The 14,114-nt window shown below is 35.4% G+C and overlaps 1 pseudogene; it reads left to right on the forward strand.

Annotated features, from left to right (window-relative positions):
- The first annotated feature begins 311 nt into the window (after positions 1-311).
- On the forward strand, positions 312-680 carry LOC128565044 (histone H2B type 2-K1-like; annotated as a pseudogene).
- Positions 681-14,114: the final 13,434 nt, after the last annotated feature.

Below are 14,114 nucleotides of genomic sequence, written 5' to 3' on the forward strand. Positions count from 1 at the left end.
CATTGCCTAGGTCAATTTCCAAAGTTTTTCATAGGTTTTCTTCTGGAATTTTTATAGTATCAGGTCTTTTAGGCATGGGTACAGTACAAATGGAACTTCTGCACTGTTAATAGAAATGCAAATTAGAAAACCCTGCATGGAAAACAGAATGAAAGATTCCTCAAAGAACAAAAGGTAGACCTAACATTTGATCCAGCAATCCCACTACTAGGTAACTACTCAAAGGGAAAGATGTTATTATATATATGTGCTTATTGCAACACAATTTTCAATTACAAACCTATGGAGTCAGCTGTCTGAGGAACTGGAAGATGAGTATAGAGCATGGGCAACGGCAGCAGACTGGGGGCCATGGGGGCCGCAGTTCCGGGAACAAGAAGTCCAGAAAGTGTTGCCAGCATAAAGAAACCTACTCTATGTACATGTACAAGGTGTTGAAGCAGGTGCACCCTGACACTGGCATCTTTACCAAGGTCATGATCATCATGAACTCATTCGTGAATGACGTGTTTGAGCGGCTTGCTGGTGAGGCCACCCAGCTGGCACGGTACTCAAGCCAGACCACTCGGACTTCCCAGGAAGTCCAGACAGCTGTGTAGCTTCTGCTTCCTGGGAAGCTGGCCAAACATGCCAAGTCTGAGGGCACCAAGGCTGTCACTAAGTACACCAGCTCCAAGTGACCCAGGGACTACGAATAAAGGGTGAAAGGGTGAAATGCCAAAAAAAATAAATAAAATAAAAAACCTATGGAGTCACCCTATGTTCCCATCAACTGAGAAGTGGATAAGGAAAAAGTCTATGGTCTACTCCTCAGTTATCAAAAAATGAAATAACAGTCTTTTGCAAAAAATGAAATAACAGTCTTTTGGATGGAAGTAGAGGAAATTTTCCTATGTATAGTATCTCAAGAATAAAAAACAAATGTTGCATGTATTCACATGTTAGTGGGAGCTAAGCAATGGCCATGCATGCTCATACAGAGTGGTGTTATGGACAATGGATACTCCTCAAAGGAGAAGGTGGGAGGAGAGTGAAAGAGAAAAAGTTACCTACTTGCTATAGTGTATGTTATTCAGGTGACAAGTACATTAAAAGCCCTGACTTTATCACTATACAATTTATTCTTGTAATAAAAAAACATTCCTACTCCCTAAATCTATTGAAATTAAATAAATAAAATAAATTAAGTCACTTTCACATTTTTCCATTTAATAATTTAATTAATGGAGTGTGTTCCTTATTAACCAACACATAAAATCATTCTGATGCATCTGTAACTTTGACCATGGGCCATGCATTAAGAAACACTCATTCTGGATCATTGCAATTCAGAATTTATCTTGTCAGTAATATATTTTTGGAACAACTTGAATACTAGAAAAAGAAACATGATAGTGTAGGGGTTATGGATTTAATGTTGCAAGAAACTGATAAAAATAAAAATAGATCTAGTTTCTCAGTTAAATATCTAGGAACATAGAAAAACTGAGAATCTTATTTTGTTATGTTTGAAGGAGGGTAAAACAAATGGCAAGTGAGTGGCTAATGGTAGATAGCAGGACTCACTATAGCTAGAAACTAAATTGTGGCAAGGTAATAAGTAACATACCCAGGAGCTCCTAGTGACTTCTGGCTAATCTGGGCCTCATTTACATCTCATTGGAATAACAAGTGGACCAGGACTTTTTTGTTGGGATATTTTTTATTATTTCTTTGATCTCAGTGCTTGAAATTTGTCTGTTCAAGAGATCTATTTCTTAAGTCTATGGAGAGGGTGTGATTCCAGGTATTGATCCATTTCCTCCACATAGTCAAATTTCTGAGCATAGAGTTTCTTGTAGTATTCAGAGATAATCTCTGTACCTCTGTGACATGTGTTATTTCTCCTTTATCATTTCTGATTGAGGTTATTACAGATTTTATTCAATTATCCAATGTACTCAATACTAATATGAAGTCAATAGATTATGTAATGCATGACCAAATAGAAGAAAAACTCGTTTCAATTCAAGATGGGGGAAAAGGTAATGAGTGAGGGGAAGAGGAGGAAGTTGGGTTGCTCTCACTGAGTGGGAACAGGGTTGGGGGTTTGGCACACGTTTTGTGTGTGGGACTTAACCACAAGAGGGACTCTACCTAATAAAATTGAATATTTTTTCCTGGTTGTACCCTCACATTATCCTGAAATAAATTTACTTTTTAAAGAAAGAAACAGAGAGAGAAGGAAGAAAGAAAGAAGGAAAGAAGGAAGGAAGGAAAGAAGGAAGGAAGGAAGGAAGGAAGGAAGGAAGGAAGGAAGGAAGGAAGGAAGGAAGGAAGGAAGGAAGGAAGGAAGGAAGGAAGGGCATTTGGAGCAGAAAAAAATAGCATCAGCAGAGTTTCATGAAGGGTTCTAGGAGAATGTATGCCTGATAATAAAACTATTTATAACTCAACCTGTTATATAAACTGTTACGTAATCTGTTATATATCTAACTCCAACCTGTCAATCACCCCAAAAGTGGGAAATGGCAACTAATCCTGCCAGGGAAAAGGTGGAACAAACTAGTGAGCCTATAAAAGACAGTATGTGCTCAAACTTGATGGGTATTTCTCCACTTGCAGAGAATGGTCTTTTCTTCTGAGATGTATTTGCTTTGCAATAAATGTTGTGTGTGTGATTACTTTGTTTTTGTGATCACTCTGTCACTGGCTCAACTCAGTGCCAGAACTCATTCTAGACAGTGGAAACCAGTGGACGAAGAAACACCTACCTACTCCTAACAAAGTGATATAAATTATACTGTTAATAAATTCAGATTTTTCTTTTAAGTGCTTCTTAAGAGATTGTTTTTTAATTCCAACACTTGGATCATTCTAACCTAAAGAAAGAAGTTGAGTGACTCTAGCTATGAGGCCTGGATGGTCTGCAGGGAGGTGGCCCAGGAGGTCATTATCATTAGAGTTTGTAACTAGATCCATACTGAAAGGAAAATATTTCCGAGACAATTTACTTTTCAGAGATAGTTATTCTTGTACTTGATATTGTAATCTAAAAATTGCTGAACGTCAAACTGCTTTCCTTAGATCATTACAAGAAGATGTTAATATTCTGGAGCTGTATCTTAATTTAAATGGAGACACTTTAATAAAAGGTCTGTGCAAGCACAATGACATCTAAATAAGAAAATTTCACCCCAAATATGCACATACAGGCAAATGCACTCTGGCACGCAGAGTGGTACTTAATAATGTGTATTGCATTTTCACAAGCAAAGTTGTTTTAGTCAGATCCAGACACTTTTCTCTTATTCAACCAGACATTTTCAAAGCTCATTAACACATCACTGTATACATAATTACAATTTCACTTGGTACAGCATTTTCTTGTTGATTGCAGGGTGGAGAATAGTTCCCTTTGGTGCCTTTCTCTCTCATCTGGAGCAAAGAACCTAACTGCTGTGACCACTTAGAGAAAACCTTGGCATACCCCAGGCCCCAGATGGAGATCTCTCTGATGTGTTTCCAGAAGCAGTATCCGTGTCTTTGATTGGCTTCCGGGCTGGCTCCTTTAAAAACCTCTTGAACTTCTCTAGGGATGATACTTGGAACAGCTGTAGATTTCCTTATTGGATTAATTTCAAATAACCTACATTCATAACTAGATTATCTTCCTGTGCTTTATTGATTAAAACTTAACACATATCTGGAAAATTTGAACATTACTGGACAAACCAGGACAGTTTTCAATATCATTAGATTAACAGCTGCAATGTTAAAACCACCAATTCTTCTCCATCACTAAAAACAAGTCAAGTGTTGACACACTTTACTGGACTATAGGTTGTCTGCTAATGATGTTATTCTATTACAATAGTGCATCGTCAAATGTTAAAGTTGAAAGGCATTTTGATTCTGTGAACTGAGACTTTGTAAGAAATCTGGCAATTTCTGCAGTTAGATTTCAAAGGCTGTCTCTTTTAAGAAGAAAAGAAATAAATACAAACTGAAAAAGATAACAGGTAAATGTTGTGGTCAAGGACAGTTAAAAGCATAAAGCAGAGGTTTAGCTTTAATAATGAGCCCTCAGTAAAGAGCACTCATGACAAGAAGAACATAGTATGTCTCTTCAGAGATGCGTAAGATTCTTTAAATTTAAATCAGTGCTTAAATAATGGACACCGCACAATTGACTACCATCCACTTTGTTTCTGGACTATCAGTCTAAATTTCACAGTATTCTTTTAACCCTTGGTTATATAAATAAAAATTAAGAGTGATCAAGGCTCAGCCCCTGTAATTCAGGGATTAGGGCGCTGGCCACCCGCACCGGGGCTGGTAGGTTCAAACACGGCCGGGCCTGCTAAACAACAATGACAACTACAACAAGGAAATAGCCGGGTGTTGTGGCGGGTGCCTATAGTCCCAGCTCTTTGGAAAGCTAAGGCAAGAGAATTGCTTAAGCACAAAAGTTTGAGGTTGCTGTGAGCTGTGATGTCACAGCACTATACTGAGGGTGACAAAAAAAAAAAAAATTAAGAGTGATCAAAAGCAAGAATAGTTCAGTGAAGGGTTTCCATGTGCCTGTAGCTTTATTTCAGTGCCTTGTTTTTTTAAAATACTTATTCTTTGGAATTACTTGCATGGTTTTGAATATAACCCTATTCCCGATTCCCATCGCTAAATTCTAATGTTTAAGGTTCATGAATTGACAACACAGCCCACACATGGGTTGTATTTTACTTGAAACCCAAGTGTCTTCCAAGTGTGAAATTCCTAACGTCTGCAGCTGAACAACTCTTCTCTAGGTGAGAACCTAGACATTCATTCTTGCATTCTTTCTAATTATTAATCTCCTTTGTGATTAAAATCTCTGCTATGATGAAACTGACTTATAGTCAACACGGCTTTCACTCAGTCTGCCAGTTTTCATTATGCAGGAACACTTTCCATTAGTTTAAATACAGTATACGTACTCTTGTGTTATGAACCAACTCAACTCAATGCCATAATCGTTGTTATACTATAATTATTCATGAGCAATTCATTTTGTCTGTTGTCCTCACAAAATTATTTCTTTTACTTCAGATATTTTGATTTTATAGCAAGGATTATAATACTTGCCATGCCTCAAACATATCATATGTTTCCAAGTCACATGTTTGTATCTTTTGTTGCATCTTCTTAAAACAATCTGGCAGATCTAAACCTCACCTGTTACACCTGTTACACTCAAGTAACTACTCACCTTTATATCAACCATCTTTCGGTATCTTTGATTGAATTTATCCTTTTCTTGTATGAATTTCCACAATACTTCATGCATGTCTGTCTTAACATTATTTCTTTCTAAAGGATAATGCCCGTGTTGTTTTCCCTTTTTTTCCTTTTTTTCAAGAATCTCAGTATCTTCAGTGTGGTACAGAAGAGGTACAAAATAACAACTTTAGAATTAAATGTTAACTTCTAGATAAAGGATTAAGACGAACCATTTTGTTTCTGACCTTTTAATAATAGTTAACTGTTGTTGTGCTCTTACTCTGTGTTAAATTCTGTGACAACCATTTTTCATAAAATATCTCATTCTAGCCTTACAGCGAAACTAAAGACAAAAACAGTCATTTTCTTAGATTACATGTGTGAAGTCAGAGAAGTTAATAAGATGGCACAAGAATATATTTTTGCAGTGCATTTTTTTTCTTAGAAAAAGCACAGATTAAATGATGCAATGTTAGTTTACCACGGTGAACTCCTGTTATTTTATTTTACTAGATATTTTAGTACGTGAGATACCAGAAGGCATTTTGAATGACACATTTTATTTCTTAAATCATATCAGGTTATACTATATGCTGAGCTCATGAACACTATTTGTGCAAACTAGCTTTTGAAAATATATTTCTAAACATAGAATCATGAAGTTTAGGATTTTAAAAATTATTTCTTGATTGATTTATAACATTGTATAATACTGTAGAAACAAATTTCCTATTTTGGGTTGATAATAAAAAGTAATAAGGAAAATTATGCCTCAAAATGGTGGACTTGGTGCTGGATATTACCATCCTGCGAATTCGTTCATTCTTTTGATTAGTATGAAGTTTCAATCATGTGCATGTAAGAAAGAACTCAAAACATTTTGTTTAAAAAGATAAATCATGTGAAGTGGCTACTGTTAAGGAGTTTACATTTTGAAAGAGGAAATAATGCTGCTAGTTAAATATTGTATTACACGGTAGAAAGTGCAAATAAACATGAGAAACATCAAGGGAAACATCTTTTAAAAGTTCAGGATTAAAAAATACTATTGCCAGAAAACTATTTACATGTTAATAAAAGTAAGCACCTGGTGGCGCCTGTGGCTCAAAGGAGTAGGGCGCCGGCCCCATATGCCAGAGGTGGTGGGTTCAAACCCAGCCCTGGCCAAAAACTGCAAAAAAAAAAAAAAAAAGTAAGCACCTAGTATACTGTAGGCCTTGATATAAATCATATCATCAAAAGCTTCAAGAGAGCATGAAATTTAAATTGAGCTTTGAATAATAACAGAGGTGGGGAATTAACATTAATTTAGCCTTGAACTATATAGTTCATCATATAAAACACACAACAGGCATACAAGATATTTACAACTATTTTCATTTTCCAAATGAGAACCAAGATCTAGGAACATTCAATAATATACCAAGGAGCACTCTGGGAGCCCGAGGTGGGTGGTTGCCTGAGTTCATGGGTTTAAGACCAGCCTCAGGCAGAGAGAGACCTTGTGTCTAAAAATAGCCAGACATTGTGGTGGGCACCTGTAGTCCCAGCTACTTGGGAGGCAAAGGCAAGAGAATTGCTTGAGCCCAAGAGTTTGAGGATACTGTGGGATGTGATGCCATGGCACTCTACCAAGAGCGATATAGTGAGACTCTGTCTCAAAAAATATATATATATGTATATTTAATACATATATATTTTAAATATATATATATATATTCAGGATTTTAAATGTGATTTATTAAGTAGGACTTTAGTATTTAGTGTATATTTACACACACACACACACACCCCAAAGAACACAAGCTAAAATATAAAGAGGGTGAATACCAATAAATTGGTTGTTAAGTAATTTTGTTTCCCTTCTACCACACAGGATACTTCTGATAAACAGATGATCCTTTGGGAGAAGCATAGAAACATACGTTTTTTAACTGGTTTAAGTTTATTTAGGCTTGTTCACTGTGATCCAGACATAGCAAGTGATTTTCTCAAAGTCATGCTTAAACCAGAGTTGGAATTAAGACAAAGGTTAGATCTCTTGGTTTCTAGTTTAGTGTTTTTTCTTCTCCTACCCTATAGAATGATATCAGAAAGAATACAGATGAAGGAACAAATATGTGCTTAAAGCATTCATGATCCTCTTCTAAGTGCTGAGTATTAGACATTCACAAGTGCAGCTTTCCAGATTAAACTACAGATGTCAGCATGGAGGACATTTGATGGAGATGAAGGAAAGCTCTGGATGTGTATTTCTTGGATGGGCATAAAACAGGACCTGAGAAGCATTTCTTTTATTCAGATGACCAGCGTAGCAACAGAGAAATGGTAAAAAAGGGTAGAAATTTGAACTAAAGCTGTGGTGGGTGGTGAAATGAATGACCCATGGATATTTTGAATAATTGTTAAGTCTTCTGAAAGAACATCTAATTGATGATTCAATTGATTCAGGATTTTAAATGTGATTTATTAAGTAGGACGTTACTATTGAACTAGAGAAATATGTAATTAATATTTCTACCTGTGCAAGAAAAACGACTGTATTGCTCAGAATTTTTATTTCTAAATTTATAAAATAAAAATTCTAGCAAAGGAAATATATGAAACTTATAACAACACATATTTTGAAGACTTTTTCTGAAAAATTCAAATTACCACATTTACTAAACCTTGTATGCTGATTTTTGAGTATGGAAATAATATTTGATTAAACGAAAGTGTTGCAGTTTTAATCTGAATAAATACAATTCTTAAAATCAGCAACAACTATAAAAGGATGGTAGAGTGCTGAATGTAGATTTTTCTTCCCTTCCCTATGCATTCATGTGATCCTACGCTATGTGGCTTTATTCCCTGGTTCACTTTAATCAGAATCTTTTTATTTATTTGTATGAGACCTATGATTTGACAATATTTTTGGTTATTTTAGCAATTTTATCTTATTTTTAAGATAGGTCTGGTGGAGAGACAGCGGTGAGGTCTTTCCACCAGACCTATTTTTTGATTTTTGAGTGACAATTTCATTCTACTTCTTGTTTAGGGGGTTTATACCACCTTTATTACTTGATTATTTTATTTATTTTTTTTTTGATTTTTTGATCATTTATTTTATTTTTTTTTAATTTTTTTATTAAATCATAACTGTATACAATGATATGATTATGGGGCATCATACACTCACTTCATAAACCATTTGACACATTTTTATCACAGTGGTTAACATAGCCTTGGAATACTATGCAGCCTTAAAGAAAGATGGAGACTTTACCTCTTTCATGTTTACATGGATGGAGCTGGAACATATTCTTCTTAGCAAAGTATCTCAAGAATGGAAGAAAAAGTACCCAATGTACACAGCCCTACTATGAAACTAATTTGGGACTCTCACATGAAAGCTATAACCCAGCTACAACTTAACAATAGGGGGAAGTGGGAAAGGGGGGGGTGGGTAGAGGGAGGGGAATCGGTGGGATCACACCTGTGGTGCATATTACAGGGGTATTTGCGAAACTTGGTAAATGTAGAATGTAAATGTTTTGGCACAGTAACTGAGATAACGCCGGAAAGGCTACTTGATTATTTTAAAGGAGCATACTTAAGGAACATAAATCTGAGGTATTTTTAGAAGCAGATAAAAAACTTTCTTTTTACCTATTGAATTTCAGATAAATTATGAGAATGACCAAAATGAGAACCCTTTACTAGTATGATACCCAAGATGCTGAGAAATAGGATAGATAATTTGCTTATAAGGAAAAAAATTCTAAGACTTCTCATTTAAATATAAACGTGTAAGGAGAATACAAGTATAGCATTTTCAATTATCACTTTTTAAACCTCAGTCCCCATTTCCTTTCCAAGTTAACTAAGGACTTATGTTTTATTTATATGTTTTTTTGGATTCTGGTCAGTACATCTCAGAACCCTGCCTTATTACTCTTTCAGCTACAATGACAATAAGTATCACTGTCATTGTGTCATTACTATCCAGTATTACTGTCACGGTGTTTACTGTATGGTTGAATATCTTGGATTATATTCCAAGAGAAAGAAGAAGAATACAAGAAGAAAGCAAATATCTTTAAGTCAAATTGAAAGCAAGTGTTCCCACTTCTCAATGGAATGGTGCATTTTCAATAAACAGCTTGGAGAATGTCAAATACCAACCTTGATACAATGGACTGTGACATTGAGGCAGAACACACACGTTGAGATTTATTGCCATTCATTTTACAAGAATGCAAAGATGACTAAAGTCGACTTACTGTAAATTTCAAACTCTATAAAAATCTTTCCAGGCAGTAATGCTTCACAGATGACTAATCACTGCACAGCCCTTTGGTTTATATAAATGAAAGATTTAAAATTTAATAATTGGTATAGAATGTAATTTCAAAGTGATTGTGAATTATCAACTGTATTTGGTCATTTGACTTATTATCTTGTGACTTTCAGATTAATAATTGTGGCTGCCCACATACAGGGAAAGTTCAACTTTTAAACAAAGTTTATAAGAGAAAAGTTATTCAAAATATTAGTAGTATTTTGGCAGTCTTCCTTTTTTAAGCCATAAAGTTGGGATATTTATAGGTGTCTGATATGAATCTAGAAATTATTCTGGTAAGTTAGAGTCATAAAAATGGCAATATCAGGTGTCCTTAAAGTAAGAACAACTATTGTTTGTGGATTTTAGGTTTATGGGATTTTTAACATTTTGGTGAAGTAAAAATGTTGATTAGTTTTTATCACCTTGACATTTATTTTCAATCAATAGTAGATGTGGAGTTATAATATAGCTTAGGGTTTCTAAAGTCATTTAAATAAGATTTCAGCCAGTATTTGGGGGGTATGATCTAAAATGCCACTGACTGGGTGGAATTCAAAATAAAGTTATCCTGACCTTACCTGACTATGTATGATTTCACAATATGTATTTTGGAATTTTGAATTAATTTATTTTAAATTTATTTGGAATTACAAGGCAAACCAATGAGAATCTCTCAGGGTTGCAATGAATATGAGTAGGATATGACTTATGCCACACTGTAAAAGTCAAAACAGATGGTAAACAGAATAGCATAAATTTAACCAAAAGTAGCTACAGTTCTCACAGTCTGGGAACACAAAATTTAAGAATTTGTGCCAAACTCCATGTAATTTCATGAAATCTAATGCCTCTTTTGAATAGTCATCCAAAGCCAGGCATTGTATCCACTTTGGTAAATCCTTTTCTCCAGTGTGTTCAATGTGAGAACGGATGATCTCAGAGGTTAATTGTTGTTTTTAGGTTCTCTGATTTTAATTGAAGTGTGACTATGACTCAGATTTTACAACTATGTCTACAGCTTTCTCTTCACTTCTGAAATTAGACCTTTACTAAAAAGCTTTGGAGGAAATGGATTATAAAACATGTCCTAAGAAATTGGATTTTAAATATAGTTTGAGATGATTTTTTTATACAAATAAGATTAGATTCAACTTTACGCTTCTGTGAACATCAATTTTATTTGTATTCCAATGTGCCTCATTGACGGTCGTAGGATGTTAATTACAGTTTTTGTAGATTTGTTCTGTGTTGTGAACACATCACATTGGAATTCTCTTAAGACGAAAGACGATGAGTGTGTGAATACACAAACCCTGCAAATACCTGAATGAAGCACACTATTCTTTCTGGGAACACTTATTACGTGCCCATTAGTCAAATGATAGAAATGAGAGCTGAGCATGGGGTGCTACTGTTAGACATCAGAATTATTTTCAGTTTTGTGTCTCTATGTCTACATATTTAATTCAAGGCAGTTTATGAATAGACAATTCTCTGAGAAATTTTGCCTTATGGATAGACAATATTTTTTAATTATTCTGTTTTTAAATCAGTAGCACTACCTGTCTCAGGAACAACTTCCTAAAAATAATCTTGGAGGTTTTCAATTCTAAAAGAATTTTTAAAGTCCTTTACATGAAGTTGTTTTTAAACTTTATCAGTGAGTTCACAACCAGTAGTGGATAATCATAAGAAAGGGAGCAAGCTCAAGCTCTTATGACAAACATGATTTGAGAATTTTAGTAAGAAATGAAATCACTTTACATAACAAACATTAGGCCACATGCACTTCCTCATAATATAATGAATACTTAGAATATCAAGGTTACACAAAATTCTATGTAGAACTGCTAAAACATACAAGTAAATAATACGGAAATAGTTTTGTTGTTTTTACTATACATATATATTGATTTGAAGAGAGATTAACCAGATAATAACAAAATACAGAATGCAGAATGTGATGTATAATTTTTTAACCTTCCTTATATATTTAGATGAAGGTTAACAGTTAAATCAGTATATTGGTGCTTCAAAATCTTTCAGATTCTCAATTTCTCATGGCCACTGATTTTGAAAACTCTAGTCTCTAGTTACAATCACAGATTTAGCCCTCACTACTAATGGAGGGAATTGGAAACCATTCTTCTAGGTGATGCATCACAAGAATGGAGAAATAAGCACATATACTCAATGCCAAACACATGTACTCTGTTCTGACTTTGTTTTCATAGGATTTAACAACAAAAGAGTAAGAAGGAGGCCAGAGCAGCACGATCTGATCTCTGCTTGCATATGTAAGTAGTGACAGTTCATAGTTTTTGAGACAGTCTCATGCTGTTTCCACAATACTGTACTTCCTAGCCTCCTACCTCATTTTCTGTCCCTTTTCCAGGATTCAGTGTTACAAATGACAATCATGAGTGATTTTCCCCAGTTGTGGTTCTTGAGTATGAGTTTAGGTTAGGGGTTAGGTTTATCTCAGGGAAAGAGGGTCCTCTGGGGAAAAGAAAAAAAAAAAAAACCTTCTAGTGGTCATTTTGGGCTAGAATAAAAAAATCAAATATCTCAAATGGCCAGCTTGGTTGACTCAAGCATCTTTCTGAGCTATGGGTTGCATGGATGAGGATGGAGGACAGAGCTGAGAGGTCATTAAGGCACAGTGATAGATGTGTCCGTTTCACAGTGCTTATGAAGTAAAGGCCATCAAGGGAAGGTTTGCCTCCCAGACACAAATCCAGTACATCTCATATTTGGAACTACATAGTGTGGGATGATGGAAGACTGTCAAGAGAATAGAAAATGTGAACTTGCAAGGTCAAGAAACTGGGAATCAGCTGAATTCCCAGAGTCCAGGTTAAAAAAGAAATAATAATAAGATTGAATGAGATCGTAGTGGTTTTCAGCAATGTGTAAGAATTTTGTATGGCTTTACCTTAATGAACTGAAAGTAGACCTACCATTTGATCCAGCAATTGTACTGCTGAGTATACAGCCCAAAGAAAGACATGGCCTTTTCTAAAATAGACACCTGCACTTGAATGTTTATAGCAGCACAATTCACAACTGTTAAAACATGGAAACAAGCCACGTGCCCACCAATACATGAACGGATTAACAAAATACGCATACTACAGAGCAATACTCAGCCACAACAAAAGTCTGTGATCTAGTATCTCATGGGCCAACCTGGAGGGAACTGGAAACCATTCTTCTAAATGAAACATCACAAGAATGGAGAAACAAACACATGTACTCACTACCAAATTGGAACTAATGGATCAACATTTAAGCACAAGTATGGAAGTAAATCGGTCTGTGAAGCTAGTGAACGATGCCCCATGATTATATCAATGTACACAGCTATGATTTAATAAAAAAATAAATAAATAAAACTAGTAACACAGAGACATATACATGTATGAATACACATATATGTGTAATATGTACATATGTTAAAATTACATATTATATATTATAGTATACATAATTTTTTTAAAAAAGATAGATGTGCAATTTTCTGAAAACTTATGAACTGTTCTCTTGAAAAGAGTATGGAAAAAAATGAAAAGAAAATAGACTTTGGTTGGTATCACACTACCATTAGCCTGATAACATTAACAACTGCCGTGTTTCCTAGATGTGTACCTTTCTCCCAGGGGATTTGACCTAAAAATTGAATAATGTACATGTTCCTCCTATGTATTCTTTTACTCAAATGACATCACATTAAAATAATTTTCCAGGAGCTTGGAAAAAAAAAAAAAGAAAGAAAATCAAGCTGGGGGCAGGAAGAAGGGGAGATTGGTAAATTCACAGCTATTGGGTACAGTGCACACTCTCTTGGAGAGGGACACTCTGTGTGTAACTCAATCTGTACAAAAACAGTGTGCAAACAAAACATTTGTACCCCCAACCTGGTCGGAGGAAAAAAAAGAAAGATTGAATGAGAGAAGACTGAGACTTATTGCCGCTCAAACTCACTACCCGTCTATTTTTACTATTTTTTTTTTTTTGAGACAGAGTCTCACTTTTTCGCCCTCAGTAGGGTGCCGTGGAATCATAGCTCACAGCAACCTCCAGCTCTTGGGCTTAGGTGATTCGCTTGCCTCAGCCTCCTGAGTAGCTGAGACTACAGGCACCCACCACAACACTGGGCTGTTTTTGTTGCAGTTCGGTCAGGGCTGGGTTCGAACCCACCACCCTTGGTATATGGGACTGGCACCCTACTCACTGAGCCACAGGCTCCATATGGACCATCCACTTTTAGACAGAGATGTCCATCCTCATCCTATCTTAATAAAGGAAAGAAAAAATATACTCCCCAGAGGTGGAAAACATCACCGATAGGCTTTTGCTTCTTTTATTCTAGACATGGTAAGAGGCCATGAGGAATCACATCAATAAAATGAAAAAGAAACAGATGCACCCCATGACATAGGTATTGGAGTTAAAAAACAAAAAAATAATGGGCTCTATCACAGGGAAAATGGCAGGTAATGTGGAACAGCAGATATTGTGTTCTCTTGAACTCTAAAACCTCATCACC

The sequence above is a fragment of the Nycticebus coucang genome, chromosome 14 (assembly GCF_027406575.1).
Source record: "Nycticebus coucang isolate mNycCou1 chromosome 14, mNycCou1.pri, whole genome shotgun sequence".
Lineage (NCBI taxonomy): Eukaryota > Metazoa > Chordata > Mammalia > Primates > Lorisidae > Nycticebus > Nycticebus coucang.